We start from the raw sequence: 13,242 nt of genomic DNA, 5'->3' as shown, positions 1-13,242 counted from the left end.
TGTAATACAAGAGTTAATAGTTGGTGACCAGTTTTCCCCTGGACACAATCAGCTGATTGGCTCGATCTACATCGCCAGTGTCAGTGACATCATCTTTCCTTGTCAGGCAGGTCCGATTCTACATACCACACACTGCAGCTGGCATGTCCTTGTGGCTTTCCATGGTCGGTGTCCCTTGGTTGGTTGTCCCGGTTGATCCTAGTGATCTATCAGGTCCTGAGCCAGCCTTACAGCCTTACAGCAAATGTGTACTGTTTTAATCTTTGGAATAAATCGCCAGCAACCTTTTTGAGTTTACATGTGGTTCATTGCAGCCATTACCCCCCAATTCCAGCTTAGTTCCTGAGCGCTGTCAACCATTTTTGTCTTCAACACCAAATATTGATTTGATTTCCGTTTTGTTAATTGATAAAAATAAACTATTAACACTTAAATTTCTGAAAATATTCCTAATATACTCTCTGGAGGTTATTTACTAAAGGCATTTTGTAAATACAAGTTCAAACTACAAGTCCAAAGGTGCACCTGAAATTGCATTGAAAGTGCACTTGGAAATCTGAGGGGAAGTTCTGCTGATTTTATCATCCAATCATATGCAAGCTAAAATGCTGTTTTTTTTTCTTGCATGTCCCCCTTGGATCTAGAGCGACTGCAATTTCAGTGCAATTTCAGAGAGAGAGAGATATCATGTTGCCCCTGTTCAAATCATTAGTAAGACCTTATCTGGAATATGCAGTTCAGTTTTGGGCACCAGTTCTCAAAAAGGATATCGGGAACTGGAGAAAGTGCAGAGAAGGGCAACCAAACTGATAAGAGGCATGGAGGAGCTTAGCTATGAGGAAAGATTAGAGGAACTGAATTTATTCACTCTTGAGAAGAGCAGAATAAGGGGGATATGATCTACTGTATATTTTAAAATATATAAGGGGTCCATATAGTGAACTTGGTGTTGAGTTATTCACTTTACAATCAACACTGAGGACACAGGCACTCTTTACGTCTAGAGGAAAAGAGACTTCATCTCCAAATATGGAAAGGTTTCTTCACAGTAAGAGCTGTGAAAATGTGGAATAGACTCCCTCCAGAGGTGGTTCTGGCCAGCTCAGTAGATTGCTTTAAGAAAGGCCTGGATACTTTCCTAAATGTACATAATATAACTGTGTACTAACATTTATAGGTAAAGTTGATCCAGGGTAAATCCGATTGCCTCTCGGGGGATGAGGAAGGATTTTTTTCCCTGCTGTAGCGAATTGGATCATGCTCTGCTGGGGTTTTTTGCCTTCCTCTGGATCAACTGTGGGTATAGAATTGGGTATATGGGATTGTACCATTTTTTTTTTCTTTTATGGTTGAACCACATGGACTTGTGTCTTTTTTCAACCTGACAATTTATGTAACTATGTAACTAACTATACTCAAGATTGAATATGTATCTAAACATAAGAAGGGGTGGATTATGTTATAAACATCTCATATTCATTTATTGTTTTTATGGACTTATTGAAAAAATGTTTTAATATTTTTTAAATATTTTTCTAATAAAAAATAAGTGTTGACACCTGTCAAGTTTAACCCTGATTGACAGTTATGCGCCAATTTGTAAAAAAAAATTAGGTACTGGATATTATAGGTACTGGATATAAATCCTGTATAATAATAATAATAATAATAATAATAATTATAAATATAATCCAATAAAATGTTTTAATGTCTCAGAAGTGGGCACATTTTTACAAAACCATAGTGATTTGTGTTACAGCTGGAGTACAATTATTGCAGTGATAAAAGGAGCCTTCTTACTACTTTTAGGAAGCAGCACAGAACAGACTCAGAAAGTATACACCCAATGCCCTCCTTCTGACCTTGCAAGGTGATTTGTGTGTACTGTGGATTCAGTGGGAAAAAGAGAATTCAGACTTAGAGTAAATTGAGTAAACCTTCTGATGTTAGCATGCCTGCAGCTGCCTACGTCTATGAAAGTCATCAAAGTGTAGTACAACAAGAACATTTGCAGGAGGACAGAAGGACTGTGAGAAACACAATAATTCCACATGTAAACATTCAAAGGAATACCTCTGTTACTATTTAGTCTATGGAAATCCGAACAGGAATGGGGGAGTCAAGGGATTAATTTGGAAAGTTGAAACTGTTATAACAATTTTTTATTGTATACTATAGATGTGACAGTTCATTTTTTCTATATTTTATTCTTTGACCAAAAAAGTTGTCCCGCTTTTAAATTGAAGCTAATATAATTATAACAGTAGCGTTTGATTTCACACCACATGATAGAGGGAGATGTGTTTATGCTGCCAAAACTGATTTTTCTTAAACAGAGGAAAATTCTTTCAAACAGACCCCGAAACACCATTCAGGATTTTTTTTAACATAAACAGCTTTGTTCCTTAGTTTGTGTAAAAATAATCCTTTTCTCATAGTAGTTTTTCTAAAATTAAAAAGAAACCAATTTAAATCAAATACAGATTCATGTAATTTTCAGCTACTAGTCATTTACTGTTGTTATGCAAGGCAGACAAAGTTGCTAAATTGTAGTATGCACCAACGATGCATTGGGCTGAGATTTATGGAAGTGGCATAAGGCCGATTTGGGGAGGGGGGAGCCTGATGTGGGAGTCATGCCGGTGCAGCTACTAAGTCCGAAGACCCACAAAGCTCCCCCTTGATATGCAGCGGTGAGGGGATGATACCTTCCTCCCCCCAGTTAGTCCCCAGCCAAGTTTACTGGGAGATTCCTTTACTTTGCTGTCATGCTGGGCTCTCAGGTCTGTCGGCTGTGACAATGAGAGCTCACACCCCTGAACGGCTTAATGATGGAAATAGCCACACAGCCCAGCAGAAAGTGAGAGGGTGCAGAGAACGAAGGCGTGCGGCCGATGCAGCATGGAGAGAGCCGTCTGGAGAGAGAGCTGTAGGGGGAACTGTCCGTTGAGTGATAACCTACCACCTACCTCCGTACCATCAGACTGAGATAAAAGTCCTCCCACCTGAGCAGTGCAGTGTCTTTCCCACACTACAACCATCCAGGTTTGAGCCAAACGTGTGGACCATGCCAGAAGCACTAGAGGAGTCATTATATACAACATATATTTGAATTTGAATTTGAACTTGAACTTGTGCAGGACTTGGCTCTCTCCCTAGTGGCATGTATTGCATGAGCTAAAAGTGGAAAACAAAAGGACATTTAACCGGCTAAATGCATAATGTTAAGGTGATGTTAAAATTACACACGGATACTGGAAAAAAAAGGCTATTAATTGTGAGATGATACACTCCTTTAAAGGGCCATAACCTAGGAGTTAAGTGAAGATTGAACCCGGATACACTTATACTGAGTGACTTGTATGAACAGAACTGTCAATAATACAGAAATGTATGCATTTTTTTGCGGAAAATACTGCCAGGTGGTGGAGGAGCTAAAGGGGAGAGACTCCAAAAGAAGAGGGGGTGAATGATCCTGTTGTGAACAAAGATTTGGGATAAACTACTGGCAATAGCAGTGTGTCTCTAGGGGGGGCTAGGAAAGAATTGCACCTCGGTATATGCCTTCCTCCTTTTTTTTTGCTGCTCTTCTGAAATCCTGATGTGTACCAAAGCTTAAATACATGATGAGGGGCAGGTCGGTGAAACTGGCTGGAGCTAATCCCCCGAAAATTAAGTGCTATCCCGGGTACAATCAAGAAATACCTGACACAGGAAAATGGCAAAGATAGCCCAGGAAAACAGTCTGGAGCTAAGAGTAATGCACCAGAAGCTACGCTTAAATCTGGGCAGAGAAGACACATAGCAGATACAAACATCTCAATTCATGCTAATGATGAAACAGCAGATGATAGTGAATTAGAACTAAGACAGAAAAATGGGTAAGATATTGGTTTCTCTCCATCCTACATAAAAGGGAAATTACAAGTGTTAAAATACCAAGGTCTATTGAGTCCAAAGATAAAACACATTAGACAAGCAATAGGGGATCAATCTGTGAGATGGATTTATAATGGAGGGTGCAGGTTTAACATACTAAGAGAACTAAAGCACCTTAAAGCCGATGTAGTCCTATTACAGGAGACGCACATCTCTCAGTATTCAAATCTTAAAATTCTCTCATATGATTATCCTACATGGTATTACGGGGACTCTCCAACCAAACAAGCAAAGGAGTTGCTATAGGATTTGCTAGAGGAGCAAGAGAGAATGGCGGACCCAGAAGGAGCGCTATTTGCTACTAAGGGGTATAATAAATAAAGTGGAGTACTCCATAGCAAATATCTATGGACCCAATAAGAATCCAATAAAATTCTTAAAGGTGTTGTAGAGAAGTTCATGGAGTTCAAGACAGGTGGAGCTATCATGGCCGGGGAATTCAATCTGTGTTTAGACCCAGACGCAGCGGACTGGGAACACACAGTGGAAGTCACTTAGAAAGAAATTATACCAACACCAACTGATGGATGTTTGGAGAATATACGTTTCACTCTGCTTAACACGGGACGTACTCGAGAATTGACCTATTCCTGGTTGAGCATAGGATGTTGGATGTGTTGATTAGCTCGAATATAGAAATTGTTACCTTCTCAGACCATGCCCCCTGTGACAATAAAATAAAAAATGGAGGGTGTACAAAATAGGATTAATATCTGGAGACTCAATGAAGAACTGATACAGGATGCAGAGGCCGTAGATAGGATTAAAAAAGAGCTAGAGCAGTATTTTAAAATAAACAATACAGAAGATATATCAGAAGCCACAGTGTGGGAGGCCCACAATGCCTATATTGAGGTATCCTGATCGCAATGGGAGCAGAGACAAAAAAGGAGAGAAGGAGGAAAGGAGAAGTGTTACATATAGAAATCTATGATCTTGAAGAGCAACATAAAAAAACAGGAGAACACGAAACAGAACTGTTAGTCATCAAAAAAGACAGGAATTAAAAGATCTTATTGAACAGGAGAATAGAACGGCATTCTATAGAATCAAGAAAGAGAGGTAGCAATGGGGAGATAAGCCTGGAAAATATTTGGCTAAAATGTAAAAAAAAAAAATCAAGGGCGAACTTCATTGAGAATATACAACTGGGTAATGAGGAAAAGGTATATACAACCAGGGATACCCCAGATAAGGTAAAAGAGAGAAAAAAGATGTGCCATATTTGTCCGATATATGGTGGACATGCCCTAAAATAAAATCATATTGGAGGTAATACAAACAATAGAGGAAATCACTGGTACTGAAATACCAGAGGAGCCGTGGGTATGTCTGTTCCATGGGGTCAGAATGTCAATTAAACAATATACGAGAACACTGATTCCCCAACTACTAAATGCAGCGAAAAGCTCAATCCCCAGACAGTGGCAGGACCCTGTGAGCTCCACTTTGAGGAGTTGGCTCTGTAAAATAAACAAAATTTACAATCTGGAGCTTTTAAAGTTCAGCGGGGAGGTGGGAGAAGTAGGGATTGAAGTGAAATGGAGAGACCGATTAAAGTTTTTTTCATTGAGATTTCATTAATATTTGCCAAAAAGATGGGAGCATAGTGGGAGAGAAGGAAAGGGGAGTGAGGTGGGCAGTAGGACAGGAGATGGTAGGCTGGAAAGGAGATGGGGGGGTGGTGGGGAGATTAGGATGGGGGGGAGGTAATTTAAATGACTGTAATGTGTGTAAGAATGGCCGATCAGGGTAATACAGCTTTGACTGAATTCTGTATGTTTATCAATAAAGAAATAAATAAAAAAAGTAACTATAATTGGGCAGGCAGAGTACATGCCCCACATCTAGTGTTGGGTGTTTCAGGTCCCAACACTGCCCACCATTTTTTTTATATTTCGCTGCCTTTCAGACCTGCAGCACAGAGTCAAGGCGAGTGCTCTAAAACTTCTCCTTAGCAATGTGCTGCAGGATTTCTAAGCAGAGGGAAATAACAGGAGCTGACAGTTGACTGTGTCTACCCACTCTGGAGGTGGTTATATGGGTAACAGTGGCAGATTTAAAATGACAGCCTGCAGGTAATAAGGCTGATCAGCCAGCTGGCTGATTGAAAATAACAAACAGATTTCCCTATCCACACTAGTCAAGTGGATGGAGGAATACTCCCTGCTGTGCCATTGTATTCTGACAGCAGAACTCTTTCATTGTCAGAATACAGCCAATTGGCTGCAAGCTGCTGATCGACAAACAGACAGTCTCATTCAACAGAAGTTGAAATCTGTCAAACCAAAATACCCATAGATGGATTTAAATTTGGCTGATCATTGCCGAGCCGGCCAAATTCAAATCCATTCATTGGGCAGCTGACGTCAGCTCAGATATTTGATGCTTGCACGCTGCCAGACTTTGGGAGAGCCAGAGATGAACTAAGCCTGAGCCCTGGGGGGGGGGGGTCTATTATTGCTTAGTGGGCTGTAAACACGTATTTGCTACTATCTCATTTTGTCATCCCTATAAAACTTATCATTGAGGGCCATGAAATTCCTTGCACTCCTATGCTAACCAGGGGGGGACTTTATGGACATAGAACTTGCCCACAGCAATAATATTTGAACAATAAATAAATCTAGCCCTATTGATTTAGAGATGAAACCTAATACAAAACTGGACTTACGGGGCATATAACCTTGTCTGCGTTCATCAAAGAGACAAATGAAAAAAATTGCCTTTAGAACCAGATATGGGTATTTCAAGTCCTTGGTTATGCCTTCTGGTCTTTGCGATTCCCCTGTAACTTTTCAAAACTTATTAATGATGTTTTTTTTTTGGATCATTTGGAGCAATTTATGATTGCTTATCTGGATAATATTCTCATCTTTTTGATAACCTGGGTGAGTGTTGCAAGCATGTTTGCACTGTCTTTAACACATTAGGGAAGAATTTACTTTATATTAAACTGGAGAAATATGAGTTTGAACAAACCCAGATCCAGTTCTTGGGATATGTTATTTCTCCAAAAGTTGTGAGCATGGAACCAGAGAAAAAAGGACAGGCATATCAAAAACCTCTGATGAAGTTACGTGACTGTAACGAACACGTGCGGGAACGTAGGGCACCGGAAGTGATATTGGACAAGTTTGCGACTCGTTTTTGATATGCCTGTCTGATACTTCACATTGTGAGTACCTGTTTTTATTATTGCTGATGATTCCAATTAATGTTTTAAACACTACACTATTGAGCATCCCTCTTTACATCCCCCCATGCCCCAATGTGAGGCTATCTGATACAGATACACCAGGGACACTTAAAGGGGACTTTGATGCCAAAGTAAAGATACATACCAGGGGAGCCTGAGATGTCAGGAGCCACCAGGAGATTGAAAGACACACTCATACGCTGTTACCTTACCTTAAGGTAAGGGGACACCTACACCCGTAGAACCAGCAACCACCTATCGGTAGCACTCCATACCAGAGATTGACTAATAGCACCAGCACCTTCACCCTGATCACTGTGCACACACAGCCATCCATCCAGCTTGCACCTTATGGACATTATTAGCACTGTGTTTTTTTTTGGTAATTATATTTTTTTTATTAATTTTATTTCATTTTATGGAATTATAGTGTGAATATATTTATTTATGGTTGCGCATTTCACATGATGATGCCATTTTGAAGATTGTATGAGTTTATTCTCACATCTATTTTGTGGTACACTTTTCACAGTATTTGGACACTTTATCAGTCCATTGTTTATACTGTCACAGCTGATTATTTAATTTTATTGTTGCTATTTTGACCATTAATTTATTGCCTTTCAAGTGTACCTGTCACGTAAGCACATTTGCACGTTATCACCTATTTATGCACAGCGCAGCACTACGTCTACATTTATACATTACTTACGTACATATCCTTACCTATTTATTTAGTTAATTCTATTTATTTATTTCTGAGGGGAGGGGCAACCGCATGCCCATGCTGTCAGGCTCAAAGCCTTAAGCCCTCTTAGGTCATGGGAATGCAGGCCTCATCTACTCTCCCCGAATACCAGAACTTATATACCTATTTAAATAACAACTCGAACCACTACTTTGGCAAAAAATTGGCTGCAGCACTTTTATTGGTGTATTGAAATCAATAAATGAATAATAACCATATACGGATAATTTTATTGCTTCATAAAATTCTTACACTTCACACAATCAACTTAAAACAGCTCAGTCTTAAAGGACTCGAACATACAGAATATTTATAACCAAAGTCCCCACATGCCGGATTTAAATTATCAAGCCTGGCCTACCCCACAACCACAGCCAATTCAATGCAGTTTTGCAATCCTACATTAAAGATGTCTAATATTAAAAAATATATAAAATGGAGTTGGAACTTTGTATGAGGCACGTGGCTTAGACCGCCACGGGCCTCCATCCCTGCAAGGGTTAAAAAAAGGAAGATTGGAACTTTAAATGAGATGTGATTATAGCAATATGCGATTAAGTATAAATATGGAAAATAAAAAATTGTTTCCATAATGACCAGGCTCAAAAATACCAGCCCAAGAAGCACTAAACCAGATTAATCTGTCTAACTGTATGTAATTAAAACTGAGGTTTAGTTGCAGGAATTTGCAAATACCTGGGAAGCTGCAGGCCAAGCGTCACGGCACTCTGTGTAACTGCAGTCCTAACTATAATTTTTAAGGCCTCCAAAAGGAGGAGCACAGGTGTGCCAATCAATTGACAGGGAGCAGATGGCAACCTAGACCTGCCCCTATCTATGGTTGGTCTGGCAAATGAGAGCACTGGGAAGACAACAGACAAAGGTGAAACCAATACATGCCTATCAAACCAAAATACCCCAAAACTGGGTCAGCTAGCCAAAAAATGACAATGCATAAATTAACTGTTGGTGGTAGAGCTATAAAGGCACTATGTTACACCTCTGAAATCGCATCTCCATCCCTGGCTAATATTAAAAAACTTATACTTAATCGCATATTGCTATAATCGCATCCCATTTAAAGTCCCAATCTTCCATTTTCTAAACAATAAAGATGTCTAATCCTATGTCTGACAGATGAACTACATCTGATCTATATAGTCCAGGGAAACCACCCTCTAAATCAATATGTCTATAAGAAAAACCTCAAATGCATGGCATACATTTTTCCATATATCTGTTCAATTATTTTCCAAATGTCTTCAATTTTTTTTAACTGTGCTTCCTGGAGCCATACTAGCCGGGGGACAATCTCAGAAAAGATAATTCTGGTATTCAGAAATGCTAACTTAACTCTATGTAGGTCACGTTTAAACAAAGACATAAGGTCCAACGTTCTAATTTTACCAACATCGTTACCCCTAAGTGCACTATTAAGACAACAGGGGCTGGCCATGACTATCGTTTTGTTTTTTGGCAGCAACTCCGATATTCTGAGAGCCCCAAAATAGGCTAGTACAAAAGCTGTATTGAATAACCTAGCCTCAAAACTGGATGAACACACTGCATGCATAGTAACACACAGCTGTTTTAATAAGTGAATTGAAATGGGTTTCCTATTATCTGGAAAGGAATGGCTTTTCCTATAGCCTTTCATTGCCTGCTGAATAGAAAAGAATGCTGTGCATGGAGGTAAGTTTCTCAATTTGAAGAAAAAAGATACCCCTGGCATTATTTTAGAAATGTGACAATTCTAACTGCATTAAATTACATAGAAACATCTGAATATCCGATTCAGAAGGAGAATCAAATTGTATAGCTATTTCCTTAGCAAAGCTGAACCACCTATTCCATGCGGTTGTGTACTCAACCCATGTACTTTCTGCCACAGAGTGTCTTATTGCATTTGTAAGAACTTCTAAATTAGGCTCCACAGATGTTCTGGACATGTGTAACCTTCCTTGTCCGCATTTGGCAGGAGTTGACGAAATCAGTATACCTGAATTGGAGACAAGGCGTCCGCAATTTGATTCTCCTTCCCTGGGACATGCCTGGCTTTTAGCCAAATATTAAATTAAGACAAGAAAACACGAAGTATCTTAGTAATTTGATCCCTTGTAAAGATTTATCTGACAGGCAATTCACTGCATATATGACTCCTTTATTATGCTAATTGATCAAGGTTCTTTTATTTGCAAATTGCTCACCCCAAATTTCTGTCGCAACTACTAAGGGAAAAAGCTCCAACACTACTATACTTTTGGTGGCTTTATTTGTCTCCCACCTCTCAGGCCACTTACCACAGCACCAGTGAGTCTTCCAAATAGTCGGAAATCCAAATGAACCTGTAGCATCTGTATATAACTCAAGGTCGGATGAGGATACAAATTGTTCCTGAAAAAATTATCTACCAATATATATATCAAAGAATTTAAACCAAACTAACAGGTCCTCCTTTAGGTCAGTTGTCAATCTGATGTGAGAAAATAAGGATTTCATTCCTGACATGGCTAAGTACTGGTGCCGAAAGAAGATTCTGCCAACTGGCATGATCCTTGTCACAAATGCCAGAAGCCCCAATAACGATTGGAGTTCTTTCAATAAAACTTTTTTATGCCTGACCAAAACTGAAATTAAAGCTTTAGTCTTGCTGATTTTAGATTCAGGTAACTGAAATTCCAGCTTAGCAGTGTCTATCCTGATACCCAGGAATTCTATCACTGAGGATGGCAACAGTTTTTTCACTAGCTAGTGGGATACCGAAATGGCAAGCTACTGCACTAAACATCTGTAACATAAAATAACAAATAGTAGATTGAGCTGGACCGATGAATAAGAAGTTGTTCAGATAATGGAATATACCTGGATAGCCAGCTTTAACAGCAACCACCCATTGGAGAAAGGTTGCACATTTTTCAAAATAGGCACAATATATGGCACATCCCATAGGAAGGCATATATCAAAGTAATATTTACCCTCAAAATACATACCTAATGAGTTGAAGGCTATCGGGTCAATTGGTAGCAGCCTGAAGGCTGCCTTTATGTCTGCCTTCGCAAGCAGCGCACCTTTTCCAAATTTCCAAATATACTGAATAGCATCTTCAAATGTGCAATAGGATACAGATGACATGCAAGCATCTATTTCAAAATTTAAAGAGCTACCCTTGTTGAATGACAAATGTTGAATTAAGCAAAAGGTATTTGGCTCCTTTTTAGGTATGATGCCCAAAAGCGATATCCTAAAAGGTATGAAAGGAGGGGAATCAAATGGACCTGCTATTTTACCTTCTTTAATCTCTTTAACTAACTTCTCCTCAACTATGCATGCATAAGTATCAACTGACTTCAAATTTTGAACTATCTCACACCCTTGACCTTGAAATACTGGCAGAGGTAAACCTCTGGAAAACCCTTCAATTAAGGACTTGGCTGTCTCCTGGTCTAGATATAAAGCAAAGACACTGTAGCTTGTGGCTGTTGCCTAGTGAAACCAGTTTTATGTGGGACCATTAGGTTAAGCCACAACCCAACATCCTTATTACCCCACTACAATGATGGGTATATTGCTAATTTTTGTCTAAATGTTTTATCATACTGGAACTATCCTAGACCTACAAAACCCTTATATGAATCTAGCACATGCTTAATATGTTGAAACAGCCCGCTGCAATACTCCGGGTGTTTTTCACCTAGTACACTGGAGTATATAGCAAATGACTGTAGCCAATTATTAAAAGACCTCACCACTTGTCTTCTTCTATCATCCTCAGCTTTCTCATCGGATTTTATATCAGTTCTGTTGACAAATTCTTTTGTGGATGGAAGCAGCAACAGAATATCAATGAATTGACCTTTCCAGATTTTTTCTTTAGTCTGAGGAGAAAGGTGGTAATGTCTCTTTAAAACATACCTCTGGAACCGATGAGTTAGATATCTTAATCTCAGTTGGTAATAATTGTTGAGGATTAATATTAACTGACGGAGTGGTAATGACATTACTTACATTACTTACGCTGATAGAATTCCTATTCTCATTAGACCAAACACTTTCATAATGACTACTTTCATTTACAGGTGTATTCATACTGTCAGCTAATATATTAATGGATTCCATAATGCTATTAAGTGTGTGTGCTAACTCACCTATACCGTCAGGTGGCGCTGGAGCATTTGGTATGTCTGAAGCAGCATAATTCTGCTCTCTGTTGCCTCCAGTGGCCATCAGTGGGATGTCTGTGACACACACACTGCCAGCAGCTTCATGCTGCGATAGTGATACACTGGGCAGAGATTTCTTCTCCACACTTACAACCTCGAACACCGTCTCTGTCCTCTGCATGTATGACGCTCCTCTCGCCCACCCACTGGTACCTCTGGGTGGCGATGGGGATGAACCCTCCTCTTCTTCTTTTTCCTCTTCAGCCAAAGCTAGGCACCTTCTAAGCCATTCTTCTCCTCCATTGTCCCCAGCTTTCTCCAGTACTTGTAGAATAGTGGAGAACAACTGTGCTATGCTAAATAAATTATAACCTATGTTTGGATTAATAAGCAGCGACTAATCTGGACGTCACTTGCTCTGCTAGCGTGGAGACCTCGCCGCGGACCTCCTGGATGTCCCTATTATGTGTCTCCTCCAGCCGGAGGATGAGGGACTCAATGTCTGAGCACATTGGAAGGGCCTCAATGTCCGAGCGCGTCGGCAGGGCCAGCAGCAGGGATCTGATCTCCTGATCCTGCATTTCGACGTCGAACTGCTGCACCGTGGGCATCTCAGTGCTGGAATGGTCCTGAGGTGGTCCAGGGGTCCTGTCGGTGGTTCCTCTACAGGTAGGCCGGTGTCTGTATCTAAGGTATAGGCCTCATGCAGGGATTCACTTGTGGGGGATTTGTCCTGCAGATTGCGCAAATATTTAAAAATTTCCCCCGATTTCGCTCCTGAGGGTGTCTTGCTGGATGCTGCCCTTGTGCTGCATCTTCTCGCTGAGTGCATGCCGATTTTTAGCGAGTTTTTTCCATTTTAGGGGAGTCTTGGCCGGGAGCTCAGAGGAAAAGCAGCTTCACAGAGCCATGTCCAGGCCACGCCCCCCATGCTCAGTTTTTTCAGCAGCATGCAGCATGTTCCAAGTGTTGTATTTACCATTTCTTAAGTTGAAAGGTATGCTCCACTCCTCACAGTGCATTGTCTGGTAAATGGCATCTATTATGTCATTCTAGGCTTTTGATTCATGCCAAGTATTAAGGACCTGGAGACATTTATAGGACCATTATACATTTAAAAACACATAAAGCAAATGCACATTATGGGAGGAAGTAGAACAGAACTGTAATACATATGTCATTAGGTAACCACACT

Source organism: Rana temporaria, chromosome 6, assembly GCF_905171775.1.
Source record: "Rana temporaria chromosome 6, aRanTem1.1, whole genome shotgun sequence".
NCBI classification, from domain to species: domain Eukaryota; kingdom Metazoa; phylum Chordata; class Amphibia; order Anura; family Ranidae; genus Rana; species Rana temporaria.
The sequence above is the reverse complement of the archived record's forward strand: the minus strand, read 5'-3'. Positions refer to the sequence as shown.